This window comes from Malus sylvestris, chromosome 10 (assembly GCF_916048215.2).
Source record: "Malus sylvestris chromosome 10, drMalSylv7.2, whole genome shotgun sequence".
Lineage (NCBI taxonomy): Eukaryota > Viridiplantae > Streptophyta > Magnoliopsida > Rosales > Rosaceae > Malus > Malus sylvestris.
This window is the reverse complement of record NC_062269.1, coordinates 2,640,001-2,658,469: the sequence shown is the minus strand read 5'-3', so window position 1 is coordinate 2,658,469 and position 18,469 is coordinate 2,640,001. Positions and strand designations below refer to the sequence as shown.

Here is an 18,469-nt window from a genome sequence, read left to right as displayed (position 1 = left end):
TAAATCTATTGTATTTTGTGTAAATAAGTGTTTGTTTATACTTAAAATATATATAATTTCATCATAAAATAGAAAATAGAATGACATATATATTATGAAGTATTAGAACATAATGAAAACATGGGGAGCAAACATATAATGTGTGTTTATTTAAGTGTTCAATAAATCTTTTAAAATTTATTGGAAACAATAAAATGCAAAGGGAAAATTATCTATTTTCTATCTAAGTGAGTTGCAACCTAGGCAAGTGTCTATGTGGGTATGGGCGGGCTAGATGGGTGCCTAGGCGGTCTAGGCGGGCACCTCAGCAGGTCTAGGGGTCTTTTCTTAATTTTCAAACGTCTAGGTATTAATCGAGGCAATGCCCAGCTGCCTAGCGTCTAGGAGGTGGTAGACGGAGATTTTTAGAATAGTGCCAAATACAACTTTCGGCCCTTTTTATGAGTAAATCGGCTACTATTAACAAAGAGTTCAAACATCATGTACTTTGCTAAAAAACACAAAGAAATTTGTTTTAACTCGCAGAATATTTTTAATATTAGCATTTAGTTAATCAACGTTTTGTAATTTTAAGAAGAGGTCAACAAAAAAATTAGGAAGGTATAGACCTTATTTGAAAAAGGAAAATTGTTTTAATTGAACTTTTTTTTTTGTTTGTTTCCTTTTACATTGCTTGCATTTAAACGGCAAAAACACCACACAAATCCAGTAATCTAATCGCGAACTGCTTCATTTTCTTTTTTGTTCAAAGCCATAAAACCCCAATTATTCAAGCAATCAAATAATTTGAGTAACAAACCCTAAAAGCAGGAAACAAACTCAACCCCCCCCCCCCCCCCCCAAAACAAAAAAAAACCCCACCAAAAACACACATATATATGAAGCCTTGAGCAAACCTTCCTCGTCAATTCTCTTCCTTCCTCTCCGTCTTCCAAATTTTCAATCTCTCTATTCTTCTAGTTGAGCCAGGTCTCCACATCAACTCTCAAAGATCTAAAAAAATGCAGTTTGAGGTAACTTTTATAGGTTTAGTTGTATGATTATGTTTTTTGGTTTCGTGCTTTATTTAAGAGTAGATTACATAATATGCATGATTTATGGGTCAAAGCAAGGGTTGAACTAGATATTGTAGAAAGGGTGGGCTAATACTCTAAATTTATGAAGACTAAAAAATTTCATCCTCTTACAAATTAAATATAAGTATATATATATATTTTTACTTATCTAGATTACAATTGATTAAGCAGAGCCAATGCACACACACACGTACACACACACTTAATATTTCAATTTTTCTTTTTCTCTAACAGTAAGAAAAAACTGTGTTTCTCTTTTTTTTCGCTAGAAATAAAAAACCAACCTGGGCATTACCTTTTTTTTACAAACACAAGTGTATTACTTTAGTCGTGCCCCCTTTTTTAATGTATGAAGCTTTTATCATAAATTCATGGCTATCAAAATTTATACAATTATTAAGAGTAAGATGTTTATTTCAATTGAATATTGATGATTGAATTTTGTATGAATACGTTGTTAAAAAAATTATTATTATTTTTTAATACGTAGGACCTTTTCATTAAATTTTCACAGGGCCCCAAAAGGGCCTAGATTGTCTTACTATCACACACAAAAAAAAAATCATATATGTATATGTTGTAGGCCTATTTGACTGAATTGTATTTAGGATTAGAGAGGAAGAGAGGTCAGCGGCAAGAGAGAAGAGAGAGATTTAAGTGTAAGGTGTGTGTTGTATCACCTCATTGTGTCTTTACTTATGATAGTAGAATATATTGAATCCTTACCCTAATAGGATTACAATTTAATATGATAATACCTACTAAGAAGAATATTCTAAAATATCCCTAGATACATTAGGATTTACACAATCACATTTTTATTCTAAATATGACTGCAACAGTATAAATATTTTGAGGGCATTAATTTCCTTATATTAATTAGTATTTGGTGAGAAATAATTTCCTACTAATTAAAAAGCATCACTTATGTAGCTAGTAGCTCTTAGCCTCTGTTTCTAACTAACCATGCATGCTACATGATACAGTTCAACTTGATGGAAAATACTGGCTTATTTCTTGGTTATCGGAGGCCAAATTACTTTTTATGCAATGTCTGCAACACATATGGTACTATTGTAAGTGCTTTATCATCTCCAATGTTTTGTTTCAAGTCCATTCTAATTTTACATTTTTTCATTTATTAATTTTGCTTGAATTTTTTGGATTTTATTTTATTTTATTTTATATTGTTATTGTAATTTTACGCTATTTCAACTTGTTTTTCTTACAGAACAATGTGCGGATGATTCCATTTTGGAATTTTAATTATTACAAGATACATGAATCTGATGGAACTCCAAGGTGTAATACGTGTGACAGATTCAAGGTTAGTAGAGAAAAGTATTTATTTGGAATTGAATGGAACTAGCTTCTCTATTAGCTATAATATATATTTGCTTTACTATTCCCATCCTCGGCTCTAGGCAGGGCTTTCACACATTTCTCTTCACAAGTGAGTGGTTGAGATTTAACTAAATAGTTAGTTCTCAATCCTTCTTTATCATTTTTGAAACTTCAGAAAGCAAAATTCTAACTGTGAGAGGCAGGGGGACTGCTTTGAATGGCCAGTTGTTCAGAGCTCTCAGTCTTCATGCAAACAAGATCACACTCGATCCTTTTTCTCTCCCCTTTTTTTTTGCAAATATATTAAATGAAAATTTATCAGATTAGAATACTTGTACAGAGAAAGTTCATATTAATGCAAACATATATAAGCCCAACTATAAAACTACAATATTACTTCTAATGAGGCCGATGATGGAAGTTTCATTAATTTGTCAGACAACAGGGCAGAATGAATATGTGAATCTTGGAAATAACCAGCAGCTTTGCTCGGAATGTTTTTCCACTGCTATCTTGCATCCAAGTAAATGCAAACGTCTTATTGAAAATATGCGCAAATTTTATAAAAAGTTAGGCCTCCAAGTGGATAAAAAAATTCCTATTTTATTGATCGACGCGATGAACTGAGAAGAATTCACCCAAATGAACAGGTAACCAACTTTAACTAAAATCATATCTTGTATATATGTTTTTTAATGTTGTATACCAAATTTATTTCGTTCCATGTATACCATATTTGCATGTGTGCAGATGCTGAATGTGGTTGGTGTTACCACACACCCTCCTTACACTGTCATGACGGTAAGAGTCTACTCGTAAAATCAGTTGTACTACTACTACAACTACTATATAATTACCATTAACAGTTGAACCTAAAACTTAATTTCTTATAACACCTATATATGCAAGGCTTTTTAACTTTTTAATGTCGAACTTTAAACTTCATACACACATACATTATATATCATTGCCTTTATAATAAAAGTATATATGTATGTTTATAGGTATATGTCGCTTACTTTTGGGTTGTAACAGATTTCAAAATGTTCAAGGAAAGGTGATAATGTTGAAGTGCAGAAAAAAGAAATCAAGAAGTTGGCATCGGGCAAAGTGTCATCAATTTTACTTTTGTTCGGCTGATCAGAGTACTCTTTCATTTACCTATCTCTCGGAATTATATGAGAAAAGCTAGATATATTAAATTTATAAATCAAATAATATGTCATAAATAAAAAATAAATACGTTAATCAACACTTAATAATAATTCAATGATCAACTTTCATGTCATTTGGTTTACAAAACTTGATCTACATATTTAATCTCTTCGGCATTATCATATTATATATAACCTTCCTCTCAAAATAGTTGTTATTTACTTTATATTTTATTACGTACAGGGTGATGATCGGTGCAACTTTGGCGCATGAGATGATGCATGCATGGTTAGCTCTTCAAGGTTAGAATCCAATTTTCTTTTGCATGGATAAGTAAAATGTATTTAAATGATTAACAATCTTTGCATTATAACTCCAGACATGCAATATTACAATATTTGTGTTACAACTCTAGACTCTCTACGTTGAGAAAGTAACAAAGTTATCGTCCACCAATATTTATAAGAAAAAAGTTGATTTTAACCCAAATCTGACAATTTATTTTAAGCAAAACAAAGTGGTGGTGCCACATTTACCCTAAAAAAATCTCCAAATTGATGAATATTTTATTTGTAACAGGTTGTAACCATTTGGAAAAAAAAGTTTCAGAAGGCATTTGTGAAGTAATGGCACACATATGGTTGACATCATGCTGTAAGAAGGGTTTGGAGTCATACAACACCAGGCACGGGCATGCTGTATTTTTGGAAAACTTGCAAAAGTATGCAACCTACAAAATAGAATCCAATGTGGACAAAAATTATGGACAAGGATTTAGAGAGGCTAACATGGCGGTAACTAAAACTCTCCCTCGAAATAAAATTATGGACAAAAATTATGGACAAGGATTTAGAGAAACCATAGATTATATCATTCGAAATAAAACTCTCCCTCGATAAGTAGTTTTTGTTTAGACTCTTCAAGAAATAATAAGGATCTCGTGGTCATTTTCTCGAGTTGTTGTATGTCAATCAAATATAAGTTTTCTTCTATAATCCTTCTCGTCGAGACTAAAGGGAAATTGAAAGCAACTATGAACTATATATATTGTTTAAACATGAATTACATTTAGTTTTGTCTAGATTGTGATTTGTAATTTGCACGAAGTTTCACTTTGGCTTGTAAAATGTCATATGTCGAAATTCAAGGAGAATGGATTGAATTCGTCAATTTTTACATAGCATGTAAGTGTTGACTTCTCACACGGTAATAAAGTTAAGCTTCCAATAGAACATAAGATAGTTTAAGTTTGTCATAAAATTACATATTTACATATTCCACACAATTAGTAAGCTAGCTTAGATGATTAGACAAACTTCTTAAACCGTGTAGATATTAAGTGGCCACACTTTCCCACAACATGGACACAGAGAATGTGACAATGGGGATGAAATAGATGATGAAAATGCAGAGGAACAATCAGAGAACTTCGAAGAGGAGAGAGAAGATGATAGAAGTCAAAGGTTACAGAGAATGTGTCTTTGCAAGCGAATTCATTCCTTCACAAACATGCTGAGGTTATGAGCTCAGTACACAACAAAATTGTAACCGTTAGAGAGGAGAGACTCGAGAGTACCTGATCAACCCGTAGAACGGTGCAGGCAACATCTGCAGCATAATTGAGAGCAAAGAACCTGTAACAAACCACCCAACATAGAAGATTAATACCTATATCACATATGACAGAATCAGTATGACAAGCTAGGGTCATAGCGTTTCTTAAACCAGAATCTAAGCAACATATTAACCTAGAATCTACAGAACCTACATGATTTCTTACACACAAATCCAAAGTACTAATGCAAGTAGAGGTTTGCCACAATATGCTGAAGGAAATAATTTCAAAAGTCAATTGCAAACTTACCTTTGTTCACATGTGAATAGGCATGTCATCACAACCTAGCAAAAAGGGAAAGCTGCTTAAACTGATTATGAATTCAGAAACTAGAAAATGAGCATTCCCAGTATTAGACCAAACGGCCTTCACTGAAACCAACCCAAAGTTCAATAACCCCACATATGCAAACGCTAACATTTAAAAAGATTATATTACATTTAGCACAAACTACAACATACTTTAAATAAGAATCCACCATCACAAGGCACTTGTAAGCATAAGAAGTTACATGGAGCAACTTCTGTTATCAAGCACATAGTTGCAATTAAGCACACCATCTTTGAGGGCATCAAACCTTAAAGCCCATTTCATTGCTCTAAACCATTTTGAGACCATTTTTCATGCTACTTCAGTTTCAATGTCAAGTACCATAAGCCTAATTTCAATTGATTACGAGGGATTGATTTTTGTGGTGCCAAGACTCACAATCAATTTTAACTATAAAACCATTACTGCAGCTTGATTGAAGTCTCGCAGAAATTGAAGTTAAAAGCAATTAAAATCCAGAACATGGATTACGCATCCTCAAACCCTAACTAAGGATCCTCCATCAAATCATTACCTAAAATCCCCTCAGAATTACATTGGAAAAACAAATCTAAGAAAGGAACATAAAATTGAGACTAACAGAGAGCTGAGGGGAAGGATTAGAGTAGATAGGGTTTGAGAACATACCCAAAACGTTTTAGAGAAACGAATTGCAACGAAGCACCCAATATTAGCGATTACGAAGCTAGAGTAGCAGGGGCAATTCAACGGCAACGGCAACAGAGAGTTAGATAATTGACTAAATAAACATTCTCCAAAGTTTCAATAAAAATTTCCAAGTTTTTCTTACAATTTCCGTGGTTTTTTTTCAATTTTTATCGATATCGATAATATTCCGATATTTTCATCGAAATTTCCATATTTTTGGACTACCGATATTTCCGATATCATCGATATTTTATACCATGGTACATACATATTTAGTTCCTTGTACGTACAATAGTAATACTATCTGTACGTTTCACATGTAATGACAATTTGGCACCTGTTTAATAGAAGCTCATATATATTGTTCGTGTTAATCATGTACGTAGTCTCATTAATATTAATAAATAAATAAATTTTTGCATTTGGGGTGTAATGGCAGTGTTTGTGCACGGGAAATTCTGCAAGGACCCAAAGCTTGCATCAGCAAATGAATTTCTTCTTTTCTGGGATTCAAATTCCAAGAAGCACACAAAATCCGTTGGGTTCAACGGTAACACCTGCTAATGTGGATCAAATAACAGGACTAAACATTCTCGGCATATCCCTAGCTCGCATAGACTGCACCAAATGGCCTAAATCCTCCCCACACTCACCCTCGCGGCACGGAAATCCTTTTTCTCCAGGAAGGTACACTCTACGTTGGGTTCGTAACGTCCAACCCAGATAATCGTCTATTCACCAAGGTGTTGAACAAGGGAGATGTGTTTGTGTTCCCAGTTGGCCTTATTCACTTCCAACTGAATTGGGACATACCGGTGCTGTCGCCATTGCTGGTCTTAGCAGCCAGAACCCAGGAGTCATCACCATAGCAAATGCAGTGTTTGGCGCCAACCCTCCCATCAATCCTGATGTTCTAGCCAAGGCCTTCCAAGTCGATGACAAACTGGTTTCATATCTTCAAAAACAGTTCTGGTACGACAACAACTGATAACAAAAAGGGCCAAGGAACGGTCCACGTGCCTGAGTGGATGTGTTAAGCTTTTCACTACCTACAAAGTATGATCTAGTATTAATTGAATAGGATGGTTGCATATGTATACCTCATCGTCCCTACGTGAATTTTGATATCAATTAATATAATGTTATATTGTGTTCATTAATGTGTGCGTTATCTTTGGGATCTCTTACTTGGAGTTTGGAGAGTTAAAAGATGACAAATATATCACATATATGACATTTAGGGTTTAGGGCTAGGATACATATTAATTCAAAACTAACTAGATATGTCAGATTTAGGGTTATAATGTGTAAATTTCATACACCACATTGGCATACTGCGTAGTGTAGCGGATGTACACATAAGAACCTTTCCAACATATATGTACACACGCACACGCACCAGGATATTAACACAGAAAAACAAGAAACATAGGATCAAATTTATATGAAGCTGAACCAGCAGCTTCTAAGCAGAAAGCTATATAAGAAAAAGTCCTTTACACAACTTTAATTCTACGGTGAAGCTCGAAATCACAGGAGGAGCATCTACCCTGTTATACCTCGGAATATTGAGACAAATTGTCAACATCAATAAAAGTTGCATACAATTTGGTAGAACGAATCCATATAAAACAATAAACTAGGAATATTTGATGAACACTTTCACTCATTATAGCCAACCTAAAGTTATTAATAAGTTATCACATTAACCATTTTTAACAACTTATCACCTTTTAGTACAACTTCTAATTAGTTTCTTTTCATCCTCCTGATTGTACATCGCCAAAAAGTTGTACTGCTTCTATTTTAAGCATTCCCAGCTGCCCCTTTGCAGAAGTTATCTTTAACTAAACACCAAAAAAGTGGGACTTGTTTGTGTGTGTGTGTATTATGAAATAACAATATTCTTTAAAGCTACAAAAAGTTCGACACAAATAGATATACAACACGTAAATATGACTCTAAAAACAACAATTGAAAAGAGCTAAATTAAAGCCCATAAAATTCTCACAAACTAACAAACTATACATAGCCCAAACAACTCAAACCCTCTGTTAGACCACAACCTTAAATCTTGGGTTGTTGGCTATTGTTACTTGATTGGATTCCATGTTCTCTTGAAACATGTGAGATCCTTTTTATTTTAGTTTTTTGCTGAAGTTAGGGATGTAAATGAGCGAAGTCAAAGTTAAATACCGAGCTACTCCAAGTTTGACTTCCATTTTAGTACTCAAGCACGATAAAACCGTATATAGCTCAAGCTCAGCTCAAATGATTTTTTTTCAAGCTTGAGTTCGACTTGTGTGTATAACAAACTTTAGCCTTGGGATGGCTTGGCTCAATTTGTTCCTTATGAGCTCGAGCTTATTATTGGATAAGTAAATAATAATATGCCAGGTCATCATTGTACATGTGCACATATAGAGTATTTCATAGGCCTCAATAGAGTAGTATAAATAGTTCCTTTGCTCTTGTACTTTGGTTAAGTCGGTTGTATAACAAAATAGTTAAAGAAATACATTGATGTTATAAATATATCAGAGTTAGAGGGATAACCTTTTTGATAGGTGCGAAGTAGATGTAAAATATCACACTAAAACTATAACTCAAGTGTATGACAAATAAAAGATGGAGAAGAGATTTCTTTCTTTCTATTCTTCCGTATGTCTTTCCGTATCTTTTGATTGCATTCGAGTGCTCTATTTATAGAGCAACTCGTATTATTACAATTTGACATTTACAACACCCAATGTAGAAAAACGATCTCCTGCATCCAAAGTCAATTTCCATTTTCATGGGTATTGAAAACTTATGCCAAAGTTGAAACCCCATTCTGTGTGAGAATTGGAAAGTCTTCCAAGGTACTGTGGGCATTCACTACCCAGCAGTAATTTCAACACTCCCCCTTGGATGCCCACATATCAACATCAGTTGCCTCATTAAAACCTTGCTTGGAAAAACCTAGTGGGAAAAAACCATAGCGAAGGAAAAAGAGTACAACTTTACCTGGATTGTTGATATAGTGTTAAGTATGCTTATGTTGCCTCGTTAAAACCTTGATAAGAAAAACTCAGTGGGAAAAATCCTAATCGAAGGAAAAAGAGTACAACAAGCATGTATCATAGATGCTCCCCCTGAGATGTATCTCCCCCTGATTCCGCATTCTCCAAATTTAGCTGTTTGGTAAGTCGACGTAATCCGATACTTTGCACTAACTTCTAAAACGTGCATTTTGGTAGAGACTTGGTGAACAAGTCTGCCAGATTTTCATTAGAACGGATTTATTTGACTTCAATAACTTTAGTCTTTTAAAGCTTATGTGCGCTGAAAAACTTTGGAGATATGTCTTCGAAGTTAGACCACATTTGGGCAACACAGGTTGCATTATCTTCATGAATGACAGTTGGATTATCTGTCTTCGAAGTTAGACCACATGAATTCTGAATATGATGGATCATTGATCTTAACCAAGAACATTCACGACTTGCTTCATGTAAAGCAAGTATTTCTGAATGATTTGAAGATGTAGCAACTAAGGTTTGCTTTGTTGAGCGCCATGAGATTGCTGTATCTCCATTCTTGAACACATATCCAGTTTGTGAGTGGGCGTTATGTGGACCAGAGAGGAAACCAGCATCTGCATATCCAACAAGAACCTGGTCATTTGTGGAGTTCTTTGAGTAGAAGAGACCCATATCTGTTGTCCCACAAAGGTATTGCAATACATCTTTGACACCCTTCCAGTGACGGATTGTTGGAACAGAGCTATACTTGGCTAACAAATTGACTGAAAAAGCTATATCTGGTCTAGTACATTGTGCTAAATACAACAAAGCACCTACTGCACTCAGATATGGTACTTCTGGACCAAGGACCATTTCATCCTCTTCTTTTGGACAAAATGGATATTTCTTAATGTCCAAAGAACGAACGACCATTGGCATGCTGAGTGGATAAGCCTTGTCCATACCAAATCGCTTCAGGATTTTTTCAATGTAAGCTGATTGGTGGACCAAAATTCCACTAGCATAATGCTCGATACGCAGGCCGAGACAATATTTTGTTTTTCCAAGATCTTTCACTTCAAATTTGCTTTTCAGATATTCAGCAGTTTTATGTAACTATTCAGGAGTTCCAACTAGGTTCATATCATTGACATATACTGCCACTATAGCAAATCCAGAGTTGGATTTCTTAATGAAAACATAAGGGCAAATGACATTGTTGATATACCCTTCTTTGATCAAATACTCACTGAGACGATTATACCACATTCGTCCAGATTGTTTCAGCCCATACAAAGATCGCCTTAATTTGATCGAGAGCATACCTCGTGGTTTGTTAGCTGTTTCAGGCGACTTGAGTCCTTCTGGAACTTTCATATATATATATATATATATATATATATATATATCAGTATCTAATTCTCCATATAGATACGCAGTGATGACATCCATAAGTCGCATGTTAAGCTTTTCTGAAACCACTAAACTTATTAAGTAACGAAACGTAATTGCGTCCATTACAGGAGAGTATGTCTCCTCATAATCAATTCCAGGTCTTTGTGAAAAACCTTGTGCAACGAGTCGTGCTTTATATCTTGCAATCTCGTTTTTCTCATTGCGTTTCCTTGTGAATACCCATTTGTAACCTACGGGGTTTACATCAGGCGGGGTTTGGACTACTAGTCCAAAAACACTTCGCCTTTCCAAAGAATTTAATTCTGCCTGGATTGCATCTTTCCACTTAGGCCAATCTTGTCTCTCTTTGCATTCATCAACATAGCGGGGCTCAAGATCATCACTTAATATGATTTTAGTGGCTACTGCGAATGCAAACATATCATCAATGATTATTTCATTTTGATCCCACAATTCATTAGTACATGTATAATTTATAGAGATTTCTTTGCTTTCATGTACTTCTGTTTCTTCAGGGACATATGTCTCATCAAGGACATTCTCTTCTTCTGGAAGTCCAGAATCATGAATTGTGGATTTGTCATTCATTCTCTCTCCTGAATGATTTCATTTGGATTCAATTGTGCCCTCGTCTTTCTCTTTCGAGGGGCTGAATCTTTTGAACCTGGTGGTCTACCACACTTCAGGCGTGCACCAGATGAATCATTCGCTACCACTTTATTTTGTCTAATAGGGACATCAATTCTTGCAGGTGCATTTGCAGCTGGTATATGTGATTTTGTCACTTTCATAGCATCATTAAATGCATCTGGCATTTGATTGGCAATGCTTTGAAGATGAACGATCCTTTTTACTTCATTTTCACATTGAATGCTTCGAGGATCAAAATGAGACAAGGTGGGAACAACCCATGTCAGCTCTTTTCGTTCTTCTGGAACGGTCTTTTCTCCTCCTAACGAAGGGAAGACTGTCTCATCAAAATGACAATCAGCAAAACGAGCTGTAAACATATCACATGTTAAGGGTTCCAAATATCTAATGATAGATGGTGAATCAAACCCCACATAAATTCTCAGTCTACGCTGAGGTCCCATTTTAGTGCGTTGCAGGGGTGCAATAGGCACATAAACAGCACAAATAAAAACTTGTAAATGTGAAATGTTTGGCTAATGTCCAAGCACGAGTTGTATTGAAGAGGATTGGTGGTTGGCTATAGGTCTCAATCGAACTAATGATGCAGCATGTAGGATGGCATGTCCCCATGCAGAAACTGGCAATTTGGTTTTCATAAGCAGAGTGCGGGCTATTAACTGAAGCCGCTTGATCAATGCTTATGCTAAACCATTTTGAGTATGGATATCAGGAACAGGATGTTCAACATCAAAGCCCTATGTCATGCAATAACCATCAAAAGTTTGAGACATAAATTCACCAGCGTTATCAAGTCAGATTGACTTAATGGGATAATCTGGGAACTGTGCTTGTAACTTAGTTATCTGAGCAAGAAGTCTCGCAAAAGCTACATTCCGAGTAGATAAGAGACAAACATGTGACCATTTGGTGGATGCATCAACCAAAACCATAAAATATCGAAATGGTCCACAAAATGGTTGAATAGGTCCACAAATATCCCCTTGAATTCTTTGCAGAAATGATGGGGATTCAGCATCAACCTTTAGTTGTGATGGTCTAATTACCAACTTCCCTTGAGAACAAGCCTTGTAAGGGTTATCATTTGAGATAACAATGTCTCTGCTTAATAATGGATGTCCATTAGAGTTGGTAATGATCCTACGCATCATGGTGGATCCTGGATGACCCAGACGGTCATGCCAAAGCATGTAAACCTTTGAATCAATTAACTTCTGATTCATGACAGTATATGATTCAATTGTCCTTATGTATGTATAATATAATCCACTCGAAAAACCACGTAACTTCTCCAATATACGCTTCTGGGTATCATTAGAGATAATGCATAGATACTCCACATTTTCTGCACGTTTCGTTTCAATGTGGTATCCATTTAGACGTATGTCTTTGAAACTCAACAAATTTCGAGTAGATCGAGTAGCATACAATGCATTTTGTATGGACAATATTGTTCCATTTGGTAACATAATCTGGGCTTTCCCTGAGCCTTCAATTACATCTGAAGGTCTTGATATTGTTGTTACCCATACTCTTGTACTCTTGTAAGCATTAAGCTTGAGAAATACTTTTGATCACGAAGTATTGTATGTGTGGTTGCACTGTCTGCAAGCCAAATATCTCCGCCATTTCTTATGTTCTGAGAATAACCACAGTTTTTATCCTTGTTTTCTAAGTAAATGGAATCACAGTTAACAAACAATTTATAACAGGAAATTTACATGCCACTTTTATTGAATCTGAAAAACTAGTTTTAGACAACAAGTTCAGCATAATAAAAATACATCAAACATAAACGATTTAGTCAGACCGGTATACTTCATTCCCCCTTTCCATAATGACGTTTGAAACATCTAGGTGAGTTGTGTCCAATTGCCCTGATAAATCAAACACTGGATCAGGTATATCCATTTGTTTAATCTGGTCGAGAAAATTGGTCTCGACACTCTTCTCCTTGAGGGAGGCTTGATACAACTCCACCAGATGTTTTGGGGTACGACAAGTTCGCGCCCAATGCCCATTGCCACCACATCTATGGCAGGCTCATTCAGAGTTCCTGGGAGCATTGCTCATATGAGCTTTGCCTTTATGGCGATTCACATTTTTTAGGCTCGGGCCAGAATTATGCCTCGGAACCTGGTTGTGAAACTGAACACCATGGTTCTTGCCTTTCCTATTCCATTAACCTCATTTGTGGCCATGTCCTCGTTTATGATTATCGCCACTAGAGGATGTGGCGTTCACTTCGAGGGAAGCAACATTCACTTCTGGGAATGGTGCAGATCCAGTAAGTCGGGAATTATGGTTTTTCATCAGGAGCTCATTGTTCTGTCCAGCTACCAGGAGCATAGATATTAGCTGGTTGTATTCAGTGTAGCCTCGCGCTCTATACTACTGTTGCATGAGCACGTTATTGGCATGAAATGCGTTGTAAGTCTTTTCCAGCAATATTTCCTTAGTATTGGTATCCCCACATAACTTCATCTGAGAGGTAATCCTGAATAACGCAGAATTGTACTCTGCCACTGATTTGAAATCCTGGATTCTCACGTGAGACCACTCATAACGAGCTCTTGGAAGAATCATTGTTGTCTGGTGATTGTATCTGCTTCTCAAGGCCTCCTAGAGAGCTAACGGATCTTCAACCGTTAGGTACTCACTCTTTAGTGCCTCATCAAGATGGAGGCGAAGATCATGGCCTTCGCCCGATCTTGAGAAGATAAGCTGCTTTCTTCCCTGATAGTATCTCCAAGATTCCCTGCTTCCAGATGGATCTTGGTATCCAGTACCCAGGTAAGGTAATTCTTCCCGGTAATGTCCAGGGTAGCATATTCAAGCTTTGCCAAGTTCGCCATTTTCTTTTCTGAAAGAAAAATGAGTTATGTAAGAACTTGCAACAATATGTATTCCTTGAGGAATGTAATGTTAGAACTTCTGGTTCTTACAAATTTTTCATTTTGATCTTCAAGCCAAAATGATAAGCACTCGAAACTTCTGGCTCGAGATTTTCAGTGTGAATGAGAAAGGCGATTGTACCACACCATTCTCATTTAAATAATGTAACATAGAATGGGCGATTATTCCGCACCACTCAAGTAGCAAGAAAATTGAAATACGCAGAGCAGGGTGGGCGATTATACCGCACCACCTAAAATTGCAATGAAATTAAACAGCAGGTAAATTTAAATTTGCAGAGCAAAGTAGGCAATTATACCGCTCCACCTGAAATTTGCAGTAAAAGTAGATCTGCAGTCCAAGATAGGCGATGATACCGCACCATCTTGGATCGCAGTAAGATGCAATTTGCAGTTCAAGATGGGTGATTGTACCACACAATCTTGGATTGCAGTAAAATCAACATAAATAAATACTGGGTTAGTAATCAATATCTAAACCAAACAAGTAATCAAAGATGTATGTAACCGCTAGTTGGAGAACTACGAGAAGGCATGGAGCAAACAGTTCATTGCGAGGGTATACCGCGCAGTTGAGGCAGAGGAAGAAGATGAACATGAAAAACTTTAGGGGAAACATTTTTGTTTCATTCGGCGGAGAGAAATGAGAGAATGATTTATTTGGTGAATGTAAATGAGACATGGTTATATTTAGAGACTCGTGCTGATAACGTGTTATAAATATATCAAAGTTAGAGGGATAACCTTTTTGATAGGTGCGAAGCAGATGTAAAATATCACACTAAAACTATAGCTCAAGTGTATGACAAATAAAAGATGGAGAAGAGATTTCTATCTTTCTATTCTTCCGTATGTCTTTCCGTATCTTTTGATTGCATTCGAGTGCTCTATTTATAGAGCAACTCTTATTATTACAATTTGACATTTACAACACCCTATGTAGAAAAACGATCTCCTGCATCCAAAGTCAATTTCCATTTTCAAGGGTATTGAAAACTTATGCCAAAGTTGAAAACCTATTCTGTGTGAGAATTGGAAAGTCTTCCAAGGTACTGTGGGCATTCACTACCCAGCAGTAATTTCAACAATTGAGAGATTCTTCAGTTTTCTTCTTCTTTAAGCTTCTTTAGTTTGCATATTTATTGATTTATGTGGAGTTCTTCCTTGCAGTTAAGACTTATGCCACCTTTATGAAAATTGAAAATAAATAAAGAAAATAAAAATAATAAATCTATTTACACACATCTTTTAAATGTCGTTTATCCTATTTTTTGGTTGTTGCCAAAAGACCAAACAAAACATTTCAAGTTGACGAATGATACATGACAATTATTTATACAAAAAACTGTGACAAATCATACATAAAACTATAAAAAAATAAAATTAAAAAAAAAAGGAAAAAGAAGAAGATATTATTAGTTTTACATCAAACAATACGCATGTGTAAATTGAAATTCGATTGAAAGGTAGCATGAGTACCACTAGAAGCCTAACGGTTGAGTTTGTTTTTTAATGTATTTTGTTTTGTTGAAGAAATATATAGCATTTGAATTCGATTTTCCTCTCTTAGTCTTCTTCTCCATTCAATTTTTGTGCGATTTTCTTACTTTCGTTGGAATTTGTTTAACTTTCTTCGATTTATTCGCGTAAATTCACATGTTTTCCATATACGCGGAACATTCGCATAATCTATTCCCTCCAAGGCTCCAATGCGGATGATATGTCAGCCTTTAATATGACCATGGGAAGATATGGTTTTGTTTTTAGGAAAACTAATGAAATGGACTTGAAAACTTTGAGTTTTAATGATAAAGACAAAATAAAGGGTAAAGTGAATAGTACTAGGTTTGACTTTTTAGTGTAAAAATATGGTTTTTCCTTAAAGTGAACAGTACCGTGGGTTTTTCGTTAAAACTCCCCTTGTTTTTTTACGTACTTTTCAGCATTGCTTGATTAGTCAAAGTGGTTTGGTTTGTGCATGGCTGCTCTCACTAGTTATTGCCTCTCGTTGTGAGTTTAGGCTGGTTATTTATCTCTGAGGAGATCATTTAGATAATTAGGATGATGGATCGGAGAATCGACCATAAAATTCTGGATGGCTAGCAGTGGCGGAGCCACTTGAGGACCATGAAAGGCACAGGCCCCTTCTGACTTCTGCAGCTCCCACCGTAGCATTAGCATGTTGGTTTACAAGACATTTACATCCCCCATTTTATTGCGTGAAGGTGCTGAACGAATAATAATTTTATTATAAAATAAGGTCTACTATATGGTGTGTTGCCATGGTAGCAGTTTAAGCTATGACGTTTTCAACTAGTTCACCGTTTACGATATAGTTTTGTAATACTAAGTGTCCCATAAAATCTCTAAAGCTTCATCATTTCTCTTTAGTTTATGATTATCATGATAATGTAACTAGCACTATATGTATTTTTTTTCACTTATAAGTAAGTGGTTTTAGATTAAACTCTCATTAATAGTTAGTACGACACAAAAGAATTAATGCTCACTTATTGTAGCAAAATACTTATCCAGTCACGAATTTTTCTTACGTTATTCATATTGTGCTTTTTATATAGTTAATTTGTATATATAGCTATTTGGGATAAAATCTGAACTTTGGGCCAGAGAGAAAGTCGGCCCAAACCCAAGGCCCAGAGGAAAACTTAGGAGGCAGGAAAGAGGCTTTCGGCTGGGCACAAGTTACAAAGGTCACCTGCTTACCTGCTCAAAGACCACAGGGGATAGGCTATTCAGTCACTACACAGCCCAATAAAGTACTTTATTGGTGGCATTCATGTAAAAAAGCTAGTGAGTCATCACCAAACCGCATTCGGGCACCGCTATTGCTACAGGAATCCAAGCTGAAGTCGTCTATAAAAGGAGGAAGAGAAGACAGAATTAAGGACACTCAAACAAACAAACAAAAGCCAAAACTCTGCTCAAGCCAGATTTGCCTTCAACGAAGCTGTAGTCAGCACAAGCCTTCATCCCATTCGGGATAAACCTTCCCAAACCCCTGTAATAGCTCTGCTACCTTGTTCATGGTGGTATCGATTCATTTTGTATCCTCTTCTCCCCCGTCAACCCCTCTAAAAGCTTTCAGACCTCTGACAGAGCCACAAAGATAGATTTTGTAAGAAGTTCAGCCTTGGCCGATAAGGTTCAAACTTACAACTATCTTTGCTCTGTCTTTGTCTTTTCTTTCTTTTAAAAGCACAATAACATGTTATATATTCCCAGTTATATACAAGTTATTTCTAGCAAAGTCATAATGAAAATGAGTCTTCAGCACTTGAATCCGATCTGAATCGCGTCAGAGTTCAAATCAGATCTAAGTCTTAAGCCCGCGGGCATGTAATTTAAAGATCAGTTTAAAAGTCCTTGGCCTCAAGGCATAAAAAAGAACTCTATGTGGACTCAACCCATCCACGACAATCCTTGATAAGCGAGAAGTCCGAAGTTACTTGGGGCGCAAGTAATCAATCTATTTCTCCGTTTTGTTGCTATTATATCTTGATTCGTAGAAAAGGCTTAAGCATGGAGTGAATTCTGATAGAAAGCCTCAAGGCCTACACCTAAGGCCCCACGAAGGCATCTATTTAGCTTCATTTCATGTTGCGGTCTAGTTGGTCCGAGTATAAGGATTAACTCTGATGGGAAGCCTCAAGGCCTATACCTAAGGCCCTACAAAGGCACTCATTTGGGTTCGTCCTACCTCTTGGATTCAGATAATCAAAGGTATAATAGTGATAAGACTCTAGCAACCATAAAAGACCAAATATGATACATCCAAGCGCTGGTTTAGTTTGACAGGAAGCCTCAAGGCCTATACCTAAGGCCCCACAAAGGCACCTGTTATATCTAACTTGGTTTCTCGGGCGTATACATATTCAATCAAAGCTTAACACCCATTCAACATCTGCCATACTGAAGATGGCAGTGGCACGCCTGAGCACGACAAAGTTAATCTTGATTGTGAGCCTTAAGGCCTACACCTAAGGCCCCACAAAGGCACCCTTTCAAATTAACTCTGTCCTTCTCTTTCAGAACTGCCCGACGAGCCTTGCCCGAAGTGTGTCTTGCCCGACCAAGATCTGCCCGACAAAGGCTTGCCCGAGCGAGCCCGAGAAGAAAGCAGAAGTACGACAGATACCCTCAACCGACGCCATTCTCCCAGGGGAGCTGTGTGCTCGTCCGCCAGGAGATTCCTGCGACGAACAATAGCTGCTGCTAATTTCCTGTTTATGTTTATTACTTTCCGTGTAAAGTCACTCCTAGACTAGTATATCATCTTGTACTATTCCTTGTACA

At 36.3% G+C, this 18,469-nt stretch overlaps 1 protein-coding gene, 1 long non-coding RNA gene and 1 pseudogene across 4 annotated transcripts in view; 2 read left to right on the top strand and 1 right to left on the bottom strand.

Moving 5' to 3' along the window:
- Positions 1 to 18,469, top strand: part of LOC126586712 (germin-like protein subfamily 1 member 11) — an 85,082-nt gene that overhangs the window by 48,108 nt on the left and 18,505 nt on the right. The gene's annotated exons all lie outside the window — the stretch shown is intronic.
- Positions 3,917 to 6,371, bottom strand: LOC126586720 (uncharacterized). Its single transcript, XR_007610879.1, has 4 exons — positions 6,148 to 6,371; positions 5,440 to 5,474; positions 5,152 to 5,209; positions 3,917 to 4,305 (listed from the first exon to the last, which is right to left on the bottom strand). It is a non-coding gene; the product is annotated as an uncharacterized LOC126586720 (long non-coding RNA).
- On the top strand, positions 6,592 to 7,308 carry LOC126586437 (germin-like protein subfamily 1 member 11; annotated as a pseudogene).